Consider the following 22,151-nt stretch of genomic DNA (forward strand, 5'->3'; position numbering starts at 1 on the left):
TTTTTTTTTCAGAATTCAGTGGTTTTTGGTTTATTTAAGAAAAAATAAAAAACCCAGAGGTGATTAAATACCACCAAAAGAAAGCTCTATCTGTCACAAAAAAATGATACAAAATTTCATATGGGTATAGTGTTTCATGACCGCACAATTGTCATTCAAAGTGTGACAGCACTGAAATCTGGAAATTGGCCTGGGCAGGAAGGGGGCATAAGTGCCCTGTAGGCTAGTGGTTAAAATTCATGAAAGTGTATTTGAAAAAAATGCTTTAGAAAAACCACATAAAAAATTTGCAAAACCCATTATTTTATTCTCTGATGAAAAAAAAAATTATAATGTTTGCCGGTTCTAATTAATTTTCTAGCAAAAAAAAAAGCTAATTGTACATATTAGAGAGATGTGTAAGAAAAGGGTCATAAAGCGGATATCCATGTCAGTATACTGCCACCTTCAGGCAGCAATTATGTGTTGCAATTAATGTGCCTTTCACTTTCATTTCTGCAATTGAGTTTCTTCTTCCTGGTACGTCAAGCAGGCACTGGACAAGCTTCAACGATTGTTTTCTCCGTCATACTTCTATTAAAGGTAAGCAAAACAAATAGAATATCTGTTGTGAGCTGGGGATCAGTAGCAGGTACAATGCTCCCCAGGGTATGTTTTAGGGTCACCACCTCGTCCCTTTAAACCGAACACATATTAATGACACAGGTTCTGCAGCTGATTAAGGTGGTAATTAAACTCATCTGCTGCCTAATGCAGGCCATTAACGGTTCGTTTATCGGCCGCTTTTTCGTCCAAAAGAATATAGTCCGATTATCGCACTGTTAGTGGGGCAATGGCATCGGTTGATTTTCACGGTTCCTCCTCATTTCGTTTATCTGTCATGCTGGAAAATTCGTGAAAAACGGACAATTTTCAAAATCATTGTTGGCAACATGGGATTACAGAACGAACGATGTTTCGTTTTTTGGATGAAAGATCGGCTGATAAACGAACAGTCTATGGCCTGCATTAGGCTGGCCATACATGGGTTGATTTCCGAACTATTTTTCGTGCGGAAATCGGACCTAAGAATAATCAACTGATTTTCACTCTGTTAGTGGGGCAATGGCATCATCTGCTTTTTGTGGTTCCTCCCCATTTAGTTTATTTCGTTAATTAAACTCACCTGCTGCCTAATGCAGGCCATAGACGGTTCGTTTATTGGCCGATTTTTCGTCCGAAAGAATATAGTCCGATTTTCGCACTGTTAGTGGGGCAATGGCATTGGTTGATTTTCACGGCTCCTCCTCATTTCGTTTATCGGTCATGATGAAAAACGACTGATTTTTAAAATCATTGGTGGCACCACAGTTCAGGATTCGACCCATGTATGGCCTGCATTTAAATCAGCCTCAGAACCTGTGTCATTAATGTGTGTTCAGTTTTAAAGGGCTGAGCTGGCAAGCCTAGTATGTTTAAAATCATGATTCTTGTGAGCTGCTATGGTGTATTATGTGCATAAATAAAATAAAATTACAATATATATATCCCTAAAATCGCCTCTATGAAATGTGTGCTGAATACATATACTTGTGTGTGTGTGATTTAAATTATTAAAAATAAATATGCGAAAATCAAATGAGTGGATCGCCTACACCATACACATGCTAGTGTGTTACTATAATCAAAAAAAACATTTATTTGTTTTTTTTTAACCCTAGTATGTTTGCAGGCTATTTACAGGCGCTGCACAGGGCTTCCCAAAAATAAACAGTTTGAGCCTGGGTTCACACATATGCGGTGCGGTAAATCTCATGCGATTCGCAGAGGAACCGCGCCGCATTCCTGTGCAAATCACATGCGATTTGTCTGCGGTGCGATTGGAGCTGTACATTTTGTATGGCTTTAATTGCACCGCACCAAAAAGGTGCAGGACCCTTTTTTTGGTCCGCACTAGAATCAGATCGCATGGGTATTCACACCTATGCGATCCGATTCTGCATTTTGCAGACCGCTTTTGGGGGTGTTGTTAACTTAACATACACACCCACAGTGGTTCGTATGAACGGGGTGCGATAATGATGCGGTGCGGAATTCGCACTGAAAACGCTGCAAATTCTGCACCGCAGAACCAGGGTTGAAACTTCTAAAACAAGATCCTAGCCGTGTCCCGGCCCTACATACATAAAAGGCAATCCTGACTATCAGGCCGTCTGAGCCTGCTGCTTGTCAACCTTCATAAAATGGAAATATTTTATTGAAATAAAATCTTGCAACCAGCTTACATTTTATACAAAAATACAAAAGAATAAATAAATACAGTATTCAATTATCTGGAAACATAAGCAAAAACAAGAACAGGATACATCTCCCTAAATCAGATATATACTAGTAGAAAAAGGAAACTTTAGCCTTTACGGCTTTACTATCTGGGCAGGTAAGAAAGCATTAATAGAGGCCTTTATGATCTCCAGCCCAACAATATTTGTATATAAGGTCTTCCTGACCTTGCTTCAGAAAAATCAAACCAAAAAATACTAAACATAAAAAACCAAGGCTTCTGCAGCCTCATGCACATTCATATTTTGGTTATGGCCTCCTCCAACCAACCTTCATAAATGGACATAACCTGTCTGCACCCCAGGCTGCACGGCCCTGATTGTGTGTCCAGGTTAGCCTACATAACCTGCAAGGGACAGGTGCAACACCCAGAGTGGATCAGCAGATCCCGACCCCAAAGGTATGTCCAATGTGTAAATCCCAGCAGAACTATTCCAGGCTCCCTATGGAACACTCTGTTATCTGTAGCTGATGCAGCGCACACTACTCATATATAATACTCACACAAACCTATTTCTTACATTGGTAAAGTTCTATTTCTCCTTCCATGTGTACCTGGTATGCTGCAGGTTACTGTCATTAAGCAGCCAGGAGCTCAGCAGCTTGAAAGGAATTATGGCAATGGATGGCATGGTGGGTAAAGTCTAAGGCTGGCCATACACTATACAATTTTCTGTCCAATTTCTGCCCAATTTCCTTTAGATTTACCTTCAACTATGTAGTGCAAGGGCCTGCCTAATTGGATAGAATTGAAAGTGTTGTTAGTTTTGACCTCCTATTATATAGTTTTTGGTAAATCTAAACCAAAAATCTCAAGAAAATTGTATAATGTATGGCTAGCCTAAGGGCTCGTTCACACGACTGTTTTACCAACGCTTGCCAAATGCCCCTATAGCGTTTGGCAAGCGTTGGTCAGACGTTTGCAGGCGTTTGCCGAGCGTTAAAAACGCCCAACAAATGCCTATAATGAAGTTTGAATGGTGTTACTGCTCCGCAAACGCCGGCCGGGCATTTGCGGAGCGTCACCATAGACTAGAATAGGAGGCTTCAACGCCTCCTGACTCGACCAGAGGCGTCTGTTTTGCCGCGATGCAACACTAACGCTCCCGTTAGAACAGCATCATGTGCTGCAATGTGCAGAATTGGCAGAGGCGTTTGGGAAGCGGTAAAAACACTTCCCAAACGCCTCTCTGCCCCCTGCACACAACGCTAGTTTGAACGTAGCCTAAAACTGGCATTATACAATTTTCTAGAGAATTTTGCTTTAGATTTACCAAAAAACCTATAATATAAGGTCAAATTTAAACAACACTTTCAATTGTATCCAATTAGGCAGGCCCTTGCACTACATAGTTGAAAGTAAATCTAAAGGAAATTGGACACAAAATTCTATAGTGTATGGCCAGCCTAAGGCTGGTCATATATTATACAATTTTCTTTCAAAAATTGCTTTAGATTTACCAAAAAAACACATAATAGGAGGTCAAACCTAAACAACACTTTCAGTTGTATCTAATTAAGCAGGCCCTTGTGCTACATAGTTGAAGGTAAATCTAAAGGAAATTGGACAGAAATCTCAAGAAAATTGTATAGTGTATGGCCAGCCTTAGGCACTGATAGGCAGCAGTGAAGAGCACTGATGGACACTGGCTGTCAGCAGTGATGGACACTGATTGGCAGCACTAATGGACAATGTCAGCACTGAAGGACACTGTTGGGGCTGCCCTGATAATCAGTGTAAATGTCCCCTTTCACAAATGCCAGTTACTGACTCTCCTTACGCTGTCACAGCGTGAGGAAAGTATTGCTGATAACCAGCAACCGTGTTTACATCGTGATCAGCGGGGTCTCTACCTTGCAGTGTAGTGAGCACCGATTGGCTGCTCATCAGGAAAGGGGAGTGTCTGACTTATCCTTTATCATTTTCGCTGCCAGAGTTTTTGCGTTATTTGCACACGTTTAAAAAATCATTTTAGGCCTGAAGATGACACAGAACCCCCCCAACATTATATATTTTCTGAAATCAGAGATCCCAGAGAATAAAATAGTGGTAGTTCCAATTATTTATGTCACATGATATTATTAATTTCAGTAAAAAATACATTTAAGTTAATTTTAGGGTACAAAAAGCAATAAATTATCCATTTTTTTTCCTAAAATATAAAAGACGAGGTTGCAGCAAGTAAATAGATATCCAACATGTCAAACCTTAAATTTGCGTGTGCTCGTAAAATGGCAACAAACGTCAGTACCATATATTTTCTATAGGCGACACTATTAAAGCCCCTTATAGGTCATCAGTATATTGTATGGATGAGGTCTGGTGCTAGAATTATTGCTCTCATTCTGGCATGCGCGGCTATATGTAACATGTTTTCATGTGTAGGCGCCCGAGTTTGTGCTTTTACGTTTGTGCGTGCGTACATATCTGGGGGTGGGGGGCCTTGAAAAATTTGGGGGTGTTATATGCTTGGGTGTAACTTCCATTTAAAAAAAAAAAGAAACAAACTTTTTTTTTTTTTTAAATCACATACGGTACAAAAAGTCACCAATGTGATGATTTTTATTGACAGGTTCTCTTTTTTTGAGACACGCAGGGTCTAAAATACCCTGCCTGTCTCCCGTGTCCTACACTGAATGTAATGCGGTGCACATCGCAACGTATTACATTCTTTCCCGGCCTCAATGACCGGGAATTTGTCGAACAGGGACCCGGAAGTGAAGTCACATCACGTCCGACTCAGGAGAAGAAGGGGAGGGGAGCAGATATGTCCGCTCTCCTCCTCCCTCCCCTACACCACATCCCGTGGCACCCACGGAACCAGTTTCGGGACCACAGATGGGCAAGCAGAGTCCGGGACATATAGCGGGGGAGAGGCTGACACTGTGGGCTGTGTGGAAGCAATCGGGCAAAAAAAACCTACCTGCATCGGGCGATAGGAATTGGACATCCCTGATATATAAGGGGGTATATATTCGTATCTGCAGGGCAGAGAAAGCCTTGGCCACTCATGATTGGCCAGTCTGTAGTGACAGCTTCCTGGTGGGATAGTTCAGGTAGAATCAGACTAGTATCCAAACACGCCTGAGCTCATCAATGTGCTGCTGTCACCTAGGTTTGGAGAAGTCTTCCATCTCTGATGCCCCTCCCCAACACTGCAATCTTTCAGTGCTGCGGGGGTTAATAGAGCCAAGAAAGTTGTGGCAGGCATTCATCAAACGTGCCCAACTATGCCTGGCCTTTCCTCCATCTCCTCTATTCATAGAAGTCATACTATACCATGAATAAACCAGGTTCTATGAATGGAGGAAAGCAGATGATTGAAAGCCCTACCCCTCCATTCATAGATTCTTCTTCATTCATAGAACCTGTAATATGGCTTCCATTTATGGAGTAGCTGTGTAAAAAGGGTGGACATAGTTGGGCACTTTTGGTGAGTGCCTGTCATAGCTCCCTTGGTTCTCTTAACCCCTGATACCCCAGAAGATTACAGAGGCAGGGGTGGGTGGGGCACCAGAGAAGAAAGTTTTCACCTAAACCAGGAGATAACAGTACAAGGAAACATTACATTAAAGTGTTACTAAACCCAGGACCCTGCATTCGCTATATCTGGTTTCCCACAGTACACACAACATGGAAATGCAATTATTTTAGTAAATATAAACTGCCTTTTCTCATCAGCTGTATATAGCAGTCTTGTGACTTCTATCAGTGTACAGCTGAGCACTAGTTAATCTAATATGAGGAGTTTTTATTCTCCTCTGACTGTCCTCTGACCCTCTGTCTGGGCAGTGATGATTCGCCCTGTGCTGATCACATGCAGCCTCCCAAAGAAAAGAAAAAAACTCCCTAGCAATACACACTAAACTTAGCATGTACGGAGTGACTCCTAGAGCTCTGTACTATCAGCAGATGGATTAGGGACAGTAGAAGAAGGGGAGGATCAGAGAAGACTGGATCAAACAGCCTTTTTACACAATGCAGAGGAATAACTCCTTAGGTTCCACAGTGAGTATAACAAGCATGCTTTACTCATGGCTGGAACTAGGAGTGGGCAGGTGGGGCGGCTGCCTAGGGCACTGTGGTGTCATGTGAGATGGGGGAATTCGGGGGGAGGGGTTTTTTGTTGGTAGGGGGAATTTGGGGGGGTAGCAAGAAGTAAGAAGGGAGTTCCAGGAGGGAAAATTAGGGGAGGTGTGCTAGGAGTGGTGATTTGTTGGAATTTGTGTTGGGAGGGGTGAAGAGGATTTGGTGGGTTTGTGCTACAAAAGGTGATATGGTAGGGGGGAGGGTTTTGTGTTAGGATTTATGCTTGTAGGTATGATTGGGGGGTATTGGTGCTAGGAGAAGAAAATTGGAGGGGGGATTGGGGGAGGGGAATTTGTGCTGGGAGGGTAGGATTTAGAGTGGGGGAGGGGGACTTGTGCTCGGAGGGTAAATTTGAAAAGGAGAGGATTTGTGCTAGGAGTGGGATTTCTTTTTACTGAAGGCATATGGGGAGAGAAAAGATTTGAGCTGGGGGGGGGGGCAAAGATTTGTGCTGTGATGGGAGATTTCAGTAGGGGAGCGGATTTGTACTAGGAGGAGGGGGAATTTATGCTTAGGTAAGCATGCAGATGAGTGCTCAAACTTTTTTTTAATTTTTTTTTGGGGGGGGGGGTGATTTTTGCTGACACGTATTTATACATCCTTGAGGGGGCAAAATTTGGCCTTTTTTCCTTTCTTCCTCTCCTTCCTTCTTTTCTTCCACCCCCCCCCTTCCTTACCTCCCTCCCTTCAATCCCTCCTTCCATTTTTCCTCCTCTTCCTCCCTCTTTCTTCTTCTACATCTCTTTTCCTCCCCCCTCTCCCTTCCTTCCTTTCTTTCTTCCTCTTCCCTCTCCCTTCCTTCCTTCCTTTCTTCCTCCCTTTCTTCCTCCCTTCCTTCCTTTCTTCCTCCCTTCCTTTCTTCCTCTCCTTCCTCCCATTCCCTTCCTTCCTCCCATTCCCTTCCTTCCATTCCTTCCTCCCTCCCTCCCTCCCTTCTTTCCTTCCCTTTTTTCCTTACTTCATTCCTTTTCTTCCCTTTCCTTCTTACCTTCCTCCCTGCATTTCTTCTTTCCTTTCCCTTCCCTTCCTTTCCTTCCTCCCCTTTCTTCCTTCCTTCCTTCCTTCCTTCCTTCCTTCCTTCGTTCCTACCTTCCTTGCTTCCTTCCTTTCTTCCACCCCTCTCTTCCTTCCCTCCCTCTCTGCATTTCTTCCTTCATTCCCTTTTTTTCTTCCTCCCCTCCCTTCCTTTCTTCCTTCCTTCCTCCCTCCCCTCCCTCTTCCTTCCTTCCTCCCCTCCCTTCCTGCCTTCCTTCCTTCCTCCCTTCCACCCATCATTCCTTTCTTCCTCTCCTTCCTTCCTTCCTTCCTTCCTTCCTTCCTTTCTTCTTTCCTTCCCTCCCTTGTCTACCCTCCCTGTCCATTCTTCTCTTCCTTCCTTTCTTCCTTCCTCCCCTCCTACTGTCATTTCCTTCCTTTCTTCCACCCCTCACTTCGTTCCTTCCTTCCTTCCCTTTTTCCTCCCCTCCCTTCCTTCCCTCTATTCCTTCCTTCCGCCTCTCCGTCTTCCTTCCTTCCTCCCTTCTACCCTCCTTCCCTCCCTCTCTCCCTTCCTTCCTTCCTCCCTTCTTTCCTTCCTCCCTTCCTTCTTTCCTTCATTTCTTCATCCCCTCCTTTCCTTCCTTTCTTCCTTCCTTCATCCCCTCCTTTCCTTCCTTTCTTCCTTCCTTCATCCCCTCCCTTCCTTCCTTCCTTCCTTCCTTCCTTCCTTCCTTCCTCCCCTCTCTTCCTTCCTTCCTCCCCTCTCTTCCTTCCTTCCTCCCCTCTCTTCCTTCCTTCCTCCCCTCTCTTCCTTCCTTCCTCCCCTCTCTTCCTTCCTTCCTTTCTTCCTCCCCTCTCTTCCTTCCTTCCTTTCTTCCTCCCCTCCCTTCCTTCCTTCCTTTCTTCCTCCCCTCCCTTTCTTCCTCCCCTCCCTTTCTTCCTTCCTTTCTTCCTCCCCTCCCTTTCTTCCTCCGCTCTCTTCATTTCTTTCTTCCTCCCTCCCCTCCCTCTCTACCTTCCTTCCTTCCTCTTTTCCTTCCTTTCTTCCTCCTCCCCTCCCTCTCTACCTTTCTCTCTCTCTCTCTCTCTCTCTCTCTCTCCCCCTTCCTTCCTTCCTTCCTTCCTTCCTTCCTTCCTTCCTTCCTCCCCTCTCTTCCTCCCCTCTCTTCCTTCCTTCCTTTCTTCCTCCCCTCCCTTCCTTTCTTCCTCCCCTCCCTTCCTTCCTTCCTTTCTTCCTCCCCTCCCTTCCTTCCTCCCTTTCTTCCTCCCCTCTCTTCATTTCTTTCTTCCTCCCTCCCCTCCCTCTCTACCTTCCTTCCTTCCCCCTTTCCTTCCTTTCTTCCTCCTCCCCTCCCTCTCTACCTCTACCTCTCTCTCTCTCTCTCTCTCTCTTCCTTCCTTCCATTCCTTTCTTCCTCTCCTTCCTTCCTCCCCTCTATTCATTTCTTCCTTCCTCCCTCCCCTCCCTCTCTACCTTCCTTCCTTCCTCTCCTTCCTTCCTTCCTTTCTTCCTCCCATCCTCCCTTCCTCTCCTTCCTTCCTTCCTCTCTCTTTCTTTTCCCTTTCTCCTCCCCACTCTTCCTTCCTTTCTTCCTCCCCACTCTTCCTTTCTTCCTTCCTTCCTCCCTCCCTTCCTTTACTCCCTCCCTTTGTTCCTTTCTTCCAACCCTCCTTTCCTTCACTCCCTCCCTTCGTTCCTTCCTTCCTTCCCTTTTTCCTCCCCTCCCTCCCTTCTCTCCCTTCTCTCCCTTCCTTTCCTTCCTTTCCTTCCTTTCCTTCCTTCCTTTCCTTTCCTTCCTTTCCTTTCCTTCCTTCCTTTCCTTCCTTTCCTTCCTTTCCTTCCTTTCCTTCCTTCCTTTCCTTCCTTTCCTTCCTTCCTTTCCTTCCTTCTTTCTTTCCTTCCCTCCCTCCTTTCCTTTCTCCCTTCCTTCCTGCTCTCCCTCCCTTTCTCCCATCCTTCCTTTCTTCCTCTCCTTCCTTCCTCCCCTCCTTTCCATCCTCTTTCTTTCCTTTCCTTTCCATCCTACCTTCTTTCTTTCCCTTCATACCTTTCCTCCCTTTTCTACCCTCCCTTTCCATTCTTCCCCTTTATTCCCTTCCTTTATTACTCCCTTTCTCCCCTTCCTTCCTTCATCCCTTTTCTTCCTCCCCTCCCTCCCTTCCTTTCTTCCCCCCTTCCCTCCCTTCTTTCCTCCTCTCCCTCCCTTCTTTTCTTCCTCTCCTTCCTTCCCCCCTTCCTTCCTCTCTTTATTTCCTTACTTTCCTTTTCTTACTTTCTTTCCTTCTTTCTTTCCCTTCTTTCCTGCCTTCTTTCCTTCCCTCCCTTGTCTACCCTCCATTTCCATTATTCCCTTCTCTTCCCTTCCTTCCATTTCTCCCTTGTCTTCCCTTCTTTCCTCTTCCTGCACTCTGCATCTCACCACTGACCTCTGTACTGTGTGTCATTTTGTTTCCCTATTGATGTAAAGCTCTTATTTTCCTTTTCTGTTTACATTGCCTTATGTTAATAATTGTTAAAGTGGTTGCTGTTAATATTTATTTTTTGAAACTTTATTCTGCATAAACATTTAACAGTGCCACTTCATGAGATAAATTACAAAGGTGTGATTAGGGGTAGGGTGGAACAACTCGTGGCAAGTAACTCTTAAGGCCTGGCTAGTTGCTCAGGACTTGAAATTTTGAGCCCTACCCAGAATATTAAGCTGAAAAAGACAAATGTGTTAACACAAAGCCTGTCTCTGGAAATCAGGGATGTCCGATGCCTAATTCAGGTAGAAGATGGACTATCCCTTGTGAAGAAAATCTTGCTTAGGATAAATGTAGTAAAACATTTATCTGTGGAGGATTAAACTGTGTACAAAAACACATATGCCATATCGCTAACTTTAACTGTGACTCTGCGAAAAGCAGATAAAAAAAAAATTAAATGGAAAAAAAATGTCCATGAAACCACTGGGTGTCAGCAGAGACAGCATTCGTATTATAAGGGTATCTGCTTCATCCACATGTGTGGTTTAGACTGGAATGGCAGCAGATTTACAATCATCCAGTGTTTCTATTTGATCAAATGTTACAAGCAAAGCACAATAACATCTCTCTTTGTGACGCATCAACAGCACTAAGCCCAGGTTCACACTAGAATGCGGTGCAGGAAACCCACGATGCATGCATGTTTCCTGCACAGCATTCAAAATGCACTGCAGTTGTGACCTGCAGCGGGTGTCAGTATTAAGTTAATGACACCCCAAAAGCAGGTCTCAAATGCAAGGTGTTTTTCCTGCACCAGATTGCATGGTATAAATGTACAATGTGATATGGTTGCAGGGCATTTCCACAACTAGTGCATGCGCTACTTTTGGTGCGATGCAGTGCAACTTGAGCTCATTCAAAATAAATGGGCTCAAATTGCACCACAATGAAATGCAGTTGAATTGAACGGGAACGGCATCACATTCCTGTCCAACTCAAAGTGTGAACCGAGCCTAAAAGCTGTCTATTTCCTAAGTCTATGGCTGGCTGGATGCTGTAGAGGGACCAGAACGAGGACTGCAGCAGGTGGAGTGCAGATAGATACAGCGCTTAGCGTGTGATGTCACCGGACGTTATGCAATGGCGTTTCGGAGCATGCTCGCGAGGATGTGGCCACGATCTTTTATTTGTTCTCCATAGTCCACTGTATGTAAGAAAATAGCCACCCTCTCTTGCTCACTCGATGGACTAGCTACTATTGACTATGGGATTTGTAGTGTGCATAGAGCAGTGATTACAACTAGAAAAGCTACAATTTCTGGGGAAATTGTGTGAAGTGTTCTTGCCTCCACCAGTAGTCTACAACTCACGTTCTAGCTTTTGTCACTCTGCTGGCTGCTCACACACCTGGATTCCTATGGCAACTCACTCTACAGCAAGGGCAGAGAAGAGCGGTTAAAAACAAACTGCTCCAACTTGCTCACTTCACTGGCGGTTGCCATCTTCAAATGGTTGCAGTTTAAAAATTATAAATCCTACACCGAAGAGCTTTATATTGAGAATCACAAGACACAGACCTACATTTTGGTGCATAGTATGTCTCTGAAATATTAAAAATGAAGGCACAGTCGCAGTTTAGAAATTGCCCTTCAAATTTGAGGTGGCTAGAGTGGAGTTTCAATGAATGTCAATGGGCGGCGTGAGTTGCAAACAAATGGTCATATTGTGAAAACTATCAGGACTATGCTTTAGCCATGGACATTGTTAGTGGCAGCAGGGATAGCTGAACGTTTTGATATAAGATTTATGTAGGTGGGCTTTAAAATGAGGGAGTGATGGCAGTTTAGAAATCATGTCCTGATTTTTCAGCTCACCCTCTAGCTTTTGTCAGCTCCCACTCTAGTATTGAACATTCATTCCTATGGGACCAATTTAACCACAAAAACGCCGATATTTCGTGAACCATTCGGCGAAACGTTCCACAAAGTAATAGCACACCAATCGGGAACAATCCGCACGTTTCGGTATATTACTGTCTATGTAGTGTAAAAACTGTGGGAGGAGTTAGGGTGGTAAATTTGGCTATAATAATAAGAATATATATGTGAGATAACAGTAAGTGGTCTTGCCATGCAGGAACACTTAATTAACGTGCACCTCTTATACCAAGCAAATGGAAGTGAGGGGGAAAAGAGAGATTTGGGAGCTTGTGGAGGAAGTTACAAGGAGTCAGAAAAACACAGAAACAATTTAATTAAAAAATACAGAGAATATATTATGCGGTTATTAAATAGTAGACATGTATGGATTCATTTTGCAGAAAATCAGTTTTGTTTTTTTCACTGTAAGCAAGGCATACATGCAGGGCCGTGAATAAGGGGGTACCATCAGTCCTCCTGTACGGGGTCCAAGCCAGCAGGGGGGCCCAAGCAGCTGGGTAAATCGGATATGAGTGGGGAGGGTGATCGGCACGGCAGGGGGGCAATTTCCTGTATGGCTGTCTCTGCAGAAGCTGAAAGCTGGCTTCTTCTCCTCTCCCTTCTTCTGGTGGCAGAGGATCGGTTCCAGTAATTGCCCCCCATGGTGATGATCACCCTCCCTGTGCACCATATATTTCCCCCTGCTGCTCAGGCCGCCCTGTGTGCCCCCACCCCCGCAGTGCTGCCAGCTTACACTCCAGCAGCTGAAAGCACTCAATAGGATCCTTCAGGATGGAGAATGGAGGAAGGGTCTGGTAAATGTCACATTTACCAGGTCCCTCCTTTCCTGAATAAACACAATGAGTGATAGGTACCCATCACTCACTGTGTTCATTCATAACTGAAACCTAGTAAACTGTGTTTTTTGTTTTTTTTTTAATTTTTGGTGGGGGGTCCTCTCAGGTTGGCTGTATGGGGCCCTGTGGTTTCTAACAGCAGCCCTGCATACGTGTAAAAGAAGATAGTAAATACTCATCTTTCTTGCTACCCGTACTGCTGAACATTGCTCTGACCATAAGAAATCTGACATTTATGAGATTGTCAGTCTCATGGGCTCCCTCTGCTGACCTCCACCTCAGTACAAGATTCAGCATTAAAATGGAGGCCAGCAGGACATCAGGTGGTTTTTACGTAGCTTTAAGCAAGAAGTATTGTATGACATATATATCTAAAGCCACACTCCAAACTCCGGGCCAACTTAAAAAAAGCACATTGTCTACATAACGGGCACCAACAGAAAAAAAATTATTAGTAATTTAGTCATTTCCATGATGCTGAGGGAAGGTTAGTCCACGTTTCCAATTTGAAAGCTAGCAGCCAACACAGCTTTTAGATGTCAGACTAGGCTGTCAATCCTCACTAATGATCAGGATTCAACTACAGATGTTGCTGACCACATGATCACTGTGGCAGCTATAGCATAGTGATTACATGCTGGCTGCAGGTTTATTCTCAAAATAATCCTTCAGCTGGAAAATGTTCAGCCTGGAAAAGGCAGTTGGCCTCCTATTAATGCTGTAATTGTCAGGTACAATTACAGTATTAACAAAAATAAAATAAACCTTTTTTTGTTAGCCTAAAAATACAAAACATATCAGGAATTGTATTAAAATGATGTAACAAAAGAAAGCCCTGTAAAATATGTCCTTTAAAAAAAACAAAAATGATTTAGGTAGTGTGACAAGGGAACAGGAGAAACGACTGGTTGTTTCCAGGATGGGAGATATATTGTCCCATGTTCAGGCAGTATGTAAGTTTTCTTCTTTCTATGTAGTGAGCTTGCTGGGATGGTTGAGGGGTTAACGAGCCCAGCTGAAGAAGGTCTAAATACTCTGGGTTCAATGAAACCCCCAGGCTGCTCAGGGAGAATGCTCCACTCTGGAACCAGATCTCTGTGCAGGACAAACTGGGGGGAAGAAAACTACCTGTGTAGAGAGTGTAAGTCTGTGTGACTAGGACTGTTTTCCTTCTTTGTGACTGTTAAGTTCCAGGGCAGCAGTAGGTTGCTCCAGGGCAGTTAATCCGGCAATAGATGGTTCGAATCCTGGCCGGTTCAGCAGGGACCAGTTGAGATTCGAACCATCAATGGGCAGGCTGGCTGTACCCAATTTAACTTGGGTACAACCAGCATGTTGTATATATAATCACTATGTTCTCCTGGCAGGTACGGCTCCCCGCGCCCCAGCACTGACCCATGTTGTTGTGGGAATTGAGTGATTTACTTTCCTGCAGGTTGCAGAAAAGAAAATCACATTGTCTATAGCCTGAGATATGGCCTTTATGGCTTGTTCACATGTGTGCCAATATCCTGTGTTTAAGTAGTGTTTTTCTGTTTTAATCTTTATATAAGTACAAAAGAGAAGATAAAATAAATGCAAAGCATAACATAATCAGCAGGTCCAAACTTATTACAGTTAGTACTAAGCATGTAGTGAGCAGGAGCTTGGATAATAATTGAGAACTAAAGAAACTATGAAGTACAAAGAATGTGGTAGACAGGGGCGGACTGACCATTTGGAAACTCGGGCACCGCCCGAGGGCCCAGAGTCAGCAGTAGGCCCCATGAGATGCCCCTGGTACCTTTTCCATAGGCTTTTTTGAGTTTGGGCATGGACACAGTGGCCCCATGATCCCCTATTGCCCGGGGGCCCCATGAGTTGTCAGTCCGCCCCTGGTGGTAGAACATCCATGGCCAGTGTGAGTGGTATTAATGTGGCTTCCTGTTTTGGCAGTGTGGATTGGGTTTTTAATGATTGAGGATATTCAAGAAGAAGGGATGGGGAGGGGGAAAAAAATACAAGAAAAAAGAAAAATAACCAGAACCAGGTCTGAACTACTCTCCGACGTCCCCTGAGGCCCCACCAGCATTGGCAAAATGTAGGCATATTTGCTCTGTCTCCCTGAGGATTAATTAGAAATCTCTGGAGATGTTTCAATATTTTTTCTGTATTTGTCAGTGAAACGGAAATCGTGCCAATAGAACAAGGTCGAGCAAAATTTGTCTTCCTCGTGCTTCAGGGATGCAGTGAGATCTTCCATTTGACTGATCTTGTTAACCCTGGCTATCCTCAGACCCACTGTGGGAGCATCCATGCATCTTCATTTTCGTGGGACACGAAATCTTGCGGTGTTAAGCCGCATTTTTAAAGCTTCATAACAGCCCTTCAATGTGATGAATATTACAAATGGCCCCACACAGTGCAGCACACACAGGAGCGATGGTGTGTTAACCACTTCAAGTCCAGACACTTTCACCCCCTTCCTGCCCAGGCCAATTTTCAGCTTTCAGTGCTATCACGCTTTGAATGACAATTGCACGGTCATGCAACACTGTACCCATTTGAATTTTTTTGAGACAGATAAAACTTTATTTTGGTGGTATTTATTCACCACTGGGATTTTCATTTTTTTGCTATATAAATGAAAAAGTAAAAAAAAAATTGAAAAAAATTTTGCAAATAAATAATCTTTCTTCATAAATCTAAATGATAATTTTTCAAAAAAATGTTTTACATTTTTATTTTATTTTTTTTATATCATTATCTATGGTTTTTTTTTAACATACTGTCACCCTAATAGTACAGTGTCACCATAGAGATACTGTACTACATGTGTGGGTTGATGAAGATTTTTTTTTTCTTTTAACACCAACAAAGGCTGTAAAAGCAATCATTTCTCCTTCTCTCTGGCTGCATTCCTGTAGCCATTGAGAAATACTGCGCGAGCTGTGATTGGTCACAGCTTGTCACATGGTACAAGGCAATTGTGAATAGCCTTGTACCATGTGACCTTTGTGATCGTTCACAGATTTCACACATAGTAAGCAATGATGTCAAGAAGTGACATCTTGTTTACTATTCATGTGATCACTGATTGGCCAATCAGTGATCACATGAATTGGGACCTCACACAGAAGTCCCGTATAGCGATCTGTGTTCTCCGGACACAGAGGGCACGGATCGCGGTGCCGTGCGTTCCCAGGAAGCGTGCACAGGCAATGGATGCGGGGGGACGTTTAGAAATGTCCACCCGCATCGGCAGCGCTGCCGTCTGGCCCATTTATCAGCATGGGCCAGACAGGAAGAAGTTAAAATATAAGCAGCATGTTGCTTTCATGAGGCATTGCCGCTTATCAGCCTCCTCTACTAATTTCAATAGAAATGTGCCATAACTGTACCGGTGGCATTTAACAGCGTGTTAGTGATGCATTTGTAGAGTGTTAGCTGGGTGCTGAGAGAGAGACAGTGGAGGTTCCTGTATCCCAGAATGCACTGGGAAATAATCGAGAACTGGGACAGAACAGCACCAGCCATTTCTTGTTTGTACAGAGCAGCCATGTTGTAACAATTTATGGTAAAGAGCATTGAAGTGCCCCTTGGAAATTCTCTGCGAGACTCTGGGATGCACCCAATACCGGGGCAACACCTCCTCTTTTCCCACTGTGTATTCTTGACATGATCATCTGGAGCCTCATCAAGCCAAGTGTCAAAGAGATCAAGAAATCCATCTTGCAGAAAAATCACAAAATACCCTCTATCACATCACAACATTACCCCTGAATCAAAGTAGATCATTTCCTCTGCATCACGTCCCCCTAGAAAAACAACTTTCATGGGCATTTAACCACTGTGCTTCAAAAACGCAACAAAAATGCATCAAAACTTGTCAAAAATGCTATAGGTGCGTAATTGAGCACTGCTTCGTTCTTCATCATCAACACCCATGTGAACTAACCCTTAAAATCTCACAGATGACTATCGACAGGGATAGATGGCATTTAAAACCTGATAGGAGTACTAATCCTTCTAAGACATTTGGATACAGTGACTCTTTTACCAGTTCCCACCCAGCCAATAGCAAAATGACAACCGAGCGGGACTTTCATCGATCCAGGTGGCCATCATATGACGTCCTCCCGGGCTGGGCCACGCTGTGGCGAGATCTGGCACCGAATGTGTCCCTCAGGCACAGCTGATGACAGATCTGTGTACCGGCCTATTGCCTGTACCATGTGACCACTGTGACCAATCACAGCAGGCCACATGACAATTGTAAACAATGGATGGCTTCCTTTCATGCCATCCATTGTATACAATTGTGATTGGTCACGGTAATCACATGGTACAGACTGGGCCAATCACGGCCCATCTGTGTCATGTGATTAGCTGTGGTCAATCACAGCTAATCACAACAAAAAAAAATGAATGAATCGATTTCATTCAGTTAAATGCTTGCTTATAGCTTTGAAATTATTTGCTATAAGCAATCGTGTAAAAAAACAAAAAAAACAAACTATGGTAAAATTATACTATTCTAGTCACAGTGTTTTATGAAAAAAAATTGTGAAAAAAGTAATAAAATAATAATTCCTTTTTTTTTTTAGTTATCTAATTTTTTTTTGTTTTGTTTTGTACTGTCACCATTCAGTGTCCTTGATCACTCCCACACCAGTAATATGATGATGCTGTACTGGAGAGGTGACAGTATATTAAAAAAAAGTTAAATTTATTAAGTTTCCAAAACATTACGACAAAAAAAATTACAACTTCAAAAAACTCGCCATGCCTTTTGCTAAATACCTCGGACTGTCTACTTTGCAAAAAGGGGTCATTTGGAGGAGATCTGTACTGTCCTGACATTTTTGGCCCTCACGAATTTAGATTGGCTGTCCAGTATTTCAGGATTGATCAGAATTTTCAGATATATACCATTAGTTCGTGGTCTCTATAATTTTCCTACAGACTAAATAATAAATACTGATAAATACTGATTTGGGTCAATTTCACCAATGCAGGGGTGTGTACATATTTTAACAACTTGTCCAGGGACTAAATCAGTGTCTCAATCTACTTGTCCCTCATGACAATCTACCTGTCCAGATAAAAAAAATTTTTTTTCAAGTAAAACCATATTTAAATCAGAGGTGATTTTAGGAATGTTTTAAAAACAAAAGGGGTTTTATGGCGACTTAAATATTTAATAATTTTAACATTGTGCTGTTTATCTCCTCCTCCCCTCCCTGCCTGTCTCCAGCACTGCACCCGGGGACTAGCAGAGAGGATAGAGACCTTGCAGTGTAATGGGCACTGATTGGCTGCTCCTTAGGAAGAGGGAGTGTCTGGCATATCCTTTATCCCTTTCTTTGCCCGAGCCGTTTTTGTGTTTTTTGCACAAGTTTAAAAAAATTATTTTAGGCTTAAAGATTACACAAAACCCCCAAACATGATTTATATTTTCTGAAAGCAGACATTCTGGAGAAAAAAATAGTGGTAGTTCCAATTTTTTATGTTGCATGATATTACCGCAAAATTTTAGTAAAAGATACAAGCAAGTTAATTTTAGGGCACAAAAAAAGCAATAAATTACCCTATTTTTTTTTGTAAAATATAAAGAATGAGGTTGAATCAAATAAGAAGATATCAAACTTGTCAAACTTTAAAATTGTGTGTGCTCGTGAAATGGTGACAAACTTCAGTACCCCATATTTTCCATAGGTGATGCTTTTAAAGCTCATTATAGGTCATCAGTTTAGTGTTAAGGAGGAGGTCTTTTGCTAGAATTATTGCTTTCATTCTGGCGTTTGCGGCGATATGTGACATGTATCGCAATCGACGTTTTGAGGCGTAAGCATCCCAGCATGTTCTTTTACATTGGTACATGCATATATGTGGGGGTGGGGGGCCTCAATTTTTTTCTGTGGGGGGATGTTATGTGCTTGGGTGTAACTTTCATTTTTTACAATTAAAAAAAACTTTTTTTGTACTTAATTTAATAGGGGACTTAAGTCCCCCATGTGATGATTTTTGGTGACAGGTTCTCTTTATGGAGACATCCAGGGTCTAAGCTCCACTGAATGCAATGCAGTTCACATCGCACTGCATTACATTCTTTCCGGCCTCCAAGGCCGGGAATCTCTCAACGGAGACATCATAACATCACTTCCGGGTCAGGACAGGACGGGGAGGGTAGTGGACATGTCCGCTTTCTTCCCTACCCTCTAGCTAATGGCGGTGAGCTGGTCCTGGGCCCGTAGGTTGGCAAGCAGAGACTGGGAGACAGTGGGCGGGAGGAGGTTCACATGGGGGGGCTAGAGGCTGGCACTGTGTGGAAGCAATCGGCGGTAGCACTGCTGCTGGAATGCTTCCACCTGAAAGGTAAAAAAAAAACGACCTGCCCGGCACCCGGAACTATATGTCTCGGGCGTCAGGAGATAGGAATTCAACATCCCTGTCAAATAAATGTAGCAGAAAACATCATGGCCTAAATTTATAAAGAACAATTATTTATTTGCAAAATTTTATAACAGAAATTAAGAAAAACCTGTTTTGTTTTTCAAAATTTTCAGTCTTTTTTTTCATTCATTTAGCAAAAAATAAAAAACTCAGTGGTGAATAAATACCACCAAAAGAAATCTCTAGTTGTGTGAATAAAATGACAAAAACATAGTTTGGGTACAGCGTTGCATGACCGCACAATTGTCATTCAAAGTGTGAGAGCGCTGAAACCTGAAAATTGGCCTGAGCAGGGGGTGAAAGTGTCCGGTAGGCAAATGGTTAAATCCAACACTGGAAAATATAATAATATTTAAATGTATCTAACTCCTGATATAATTCAAATGTTTCTCTCCTGTTCTAAAATAAAATGTTCTTAGATAGCTGCATTAGAACTGTTACAATAAGAAATACATTTCACTCTGAGAAAGATTCCTTTTTTTTTCTTTTGCTTGAAGGACAATCTCTCAGTATTACCGTATTTTTCGCTCCATAAGACGCACCTGACCATAAGACGCACCTAGGTTTTAGAGGCAGAGAACAGGAAAAAAAAAATTCTGAACTAATGGACTGCAGACACAGTACAGGAGATGACCAGAGACTGTGGACAGTACAGGGATGACCAGAGACTGCGGACAGCACAGGGATGACCAGAGACTGCGGACACAGTACAGGGATTACCAGAGACTGCGGACACAGTACAGGGATTACCAGAGACTGCGGACAGCACAGGGATTACCAGAGACTGCGGACAGCACAGGGATGACCAGTGACTGCGGACAGCACAGGGATGACCAGTGACTGCGGACAGCACAGGGATGACCAGAGACTGCGGACAGCACAGGGATGACCAGAGACTGCGGACAGCACAGGGATGACCAGAGACTGCGGACAGCACAGGGATGACCAGAGACTGCGGACAGCACAGGGATGACCAGTGACTGCGGACAGCACAGGGATGACCAGAGACTGCGGACAGCACAGGGATGACCAGAGACTGCGGACAGCACAGGGATGACCAGAGACTGCGGACAGCACAGGGATGACCAGAGACTGCGGACAGCACAGGGATGACCAGAGACTGCGGACAGCACAGGGATGACCAGAGACTGCGGACAGCACAGGGATGACCAGAGACTGCGGACAGCACAGGGATGACCAGAGACTGCGGACAGCACAGGGATGACCAGAGACTGCGGACAGCACAGGGATGACCAGAGACTGCGGACAGCACAGGGATGACCAGAGACTGCGGACAGCACAGGGATGACCAGAGACTGCGGACAGCACAGGGATGACCAGAGACTGCGGACAGCACAGGGATGACCAGAGACTGTGGACAGTACAGGAGATGACTGCTGACCTTTGGGGAGGGAGGGGGAGCAGGTACCTGAATTTGACAGGTACCCGCTCTTACTTCCGCAGTTTTTCTTTGATCTTACCTGTTCCTCTCTCCAGCCGCGCGCTGTCTTCCCGGCTTCTGTAGTGTGGGCGCTCGGCGGACAGCCGGATGCCCAGTGCGCAAGTGCGAGAAGCGCTGCGCTTTGTGATTGGTCCGGCGGCTTCTGGGATCTGTCATGTGTCCCAGGTACCGCCTTACCATTCACAAAGAGCACCGCTTCTTGCGCATGCGCACTTGGGACCCGGCTGTCACGCACACTACAGAAGCCGGGAAGACAGCGCGCCGCTGGATAGAGGAACAGGTAAGGTCCCGCTGCAGAGCTGAGCGGCCGGCCCGGTATTCTGACACGGCGGCGGTGGAAATACCAGACTGGCCGCTCTATATTCGCTCCATAAGACGCACTGACATTTTCCCCCCTTTTTTGGGGGAAAAAAGTGCGTCTTATGGAGCGAAAAATACGGTATATTAAAGTGTTTCTAAACCCAGGACCAGGGGCAGACTGACCATTTGGAAACTCAGGCACTGCCCGAAGGCCCGGGGTCAGTAGGGGGCCCCATGAGATGCCCCTGGTACCTTTTTCATAGGCTTTTTTGAGTTTTGGCAAGGACACAGGGGCCCCATGATCCCCTATTGCCCGGGGGGCCCCATGAGTTGTCAGTCTGCCCCTGCCCAGGACCCTGCATTCACTATATCTGGTCTCCCAAAGTACACACACTGCTAAATACCTTTTCCCATCAGCAGTTGGAGCAGTCTTGTGACTTCTATCTGTATCCAGCAGAGCACTGGTTGGAGGAGTTTTCTCTAGGAAAATGCAGAACCCCTGACCTCTGTCTGGGCAGTGCTGATTGGCCCTGTGCTGATCACATGCACTCTCCCAAGAAAAAAAAACCCTCTCTGGCAGTACACACCAAACTGAACATGTGCAGAGGGACTCCACACGATATGTCTTATCAGGAGATAAGAGGGGGACACTGGAAGAAGGGGAGGATCAGAGAAGTCAGGATCAAACAGCATTTTTACACAATGCAGAGGATTAACCCCTTAGGTTCCACAGTGAGTATAACAAGCATGCTTTACTGCATATACAGACTGATTTATACTGTTGTGGGTTTCGTAACAATAACTTTAATTGCATGGTAAAAAGTCTTCTAATAATAGATAAAAGGGAATCAGTCTTGTATTTCTAATGAAGTTTCGTTGATAGTAGTTAATGACTGGGTGTTTAACTGTATTTTGCTCATTTAACCTCTTCACGCTGGCCGAACGCAAATGAGCGGCCTCCCAGCATCTGGACCTAGACGCCGAGCGGCTGCACATTTGCGTTCTATTAAGAAAAAACATATGTGCCTAGAGCGCGCGCCCTGCGCGCTCTCAGCACATATGTCCGGTACTCACGGAACGGTCCCGGTCTCCTCTTTCGATTGGGACCTTTCCCGATCATGTGACCGCTGTGCCGACACATTACTGCGGTCACATGATCCCTAAACCCCATCCTGTCTCCCGCCTTCTAAAACTCTTAAAGGGCCAGGAGGCGCCGTCATGAAGGGGTTAAATTGTGTCTTTCTAGTTGCTTTTAGCGTGTTTTTTTTTACTTAACGAGGTAGTAAAGTCCCTAACTTGTACCTATAGGTTCGCTTACAATC

The 22,151-nt window shown here is 44.3% G+C and overlaps 1 protein-coding gene across 1 annotated transcript in view; it reads left to right on the plus strand.

Moving 5' to 3' along the window:
- The first annotated feature begins 500 nt into the window (after nt 1-500).
- LOC149453988 (uncharacterized) overlaps nt 501-22,151 on the plus strand; it is an 85,995-nt gene continuing 64,344 nt past the window's right edge. Inside the window, exon 1 of the mRNA XM_089687980.1 lies at nt 501-582. The gene's annotated coding sequence lies outside the window, so the exon portion shown is untranslated. The remainder of the gene's footprint in view (nt 583-22,151) is intronic.

This window comes from Staurois parvus, unplaced genomic scaffold (genome assembly GCF_062004578.1).
Source record: "Staurois parvus isolate SC_StPar_1 unplaced genomic scaffold, SC_StPar_1.0 ptg000442l, whole genome shotgun sequence".
Classification (NCBI taxonomy): domain Eukaryota; kingdom Metazoa; phylum Chordata; class Amphibia; order Anura; family Ranidae; genus Staurois; species Staurois parvus.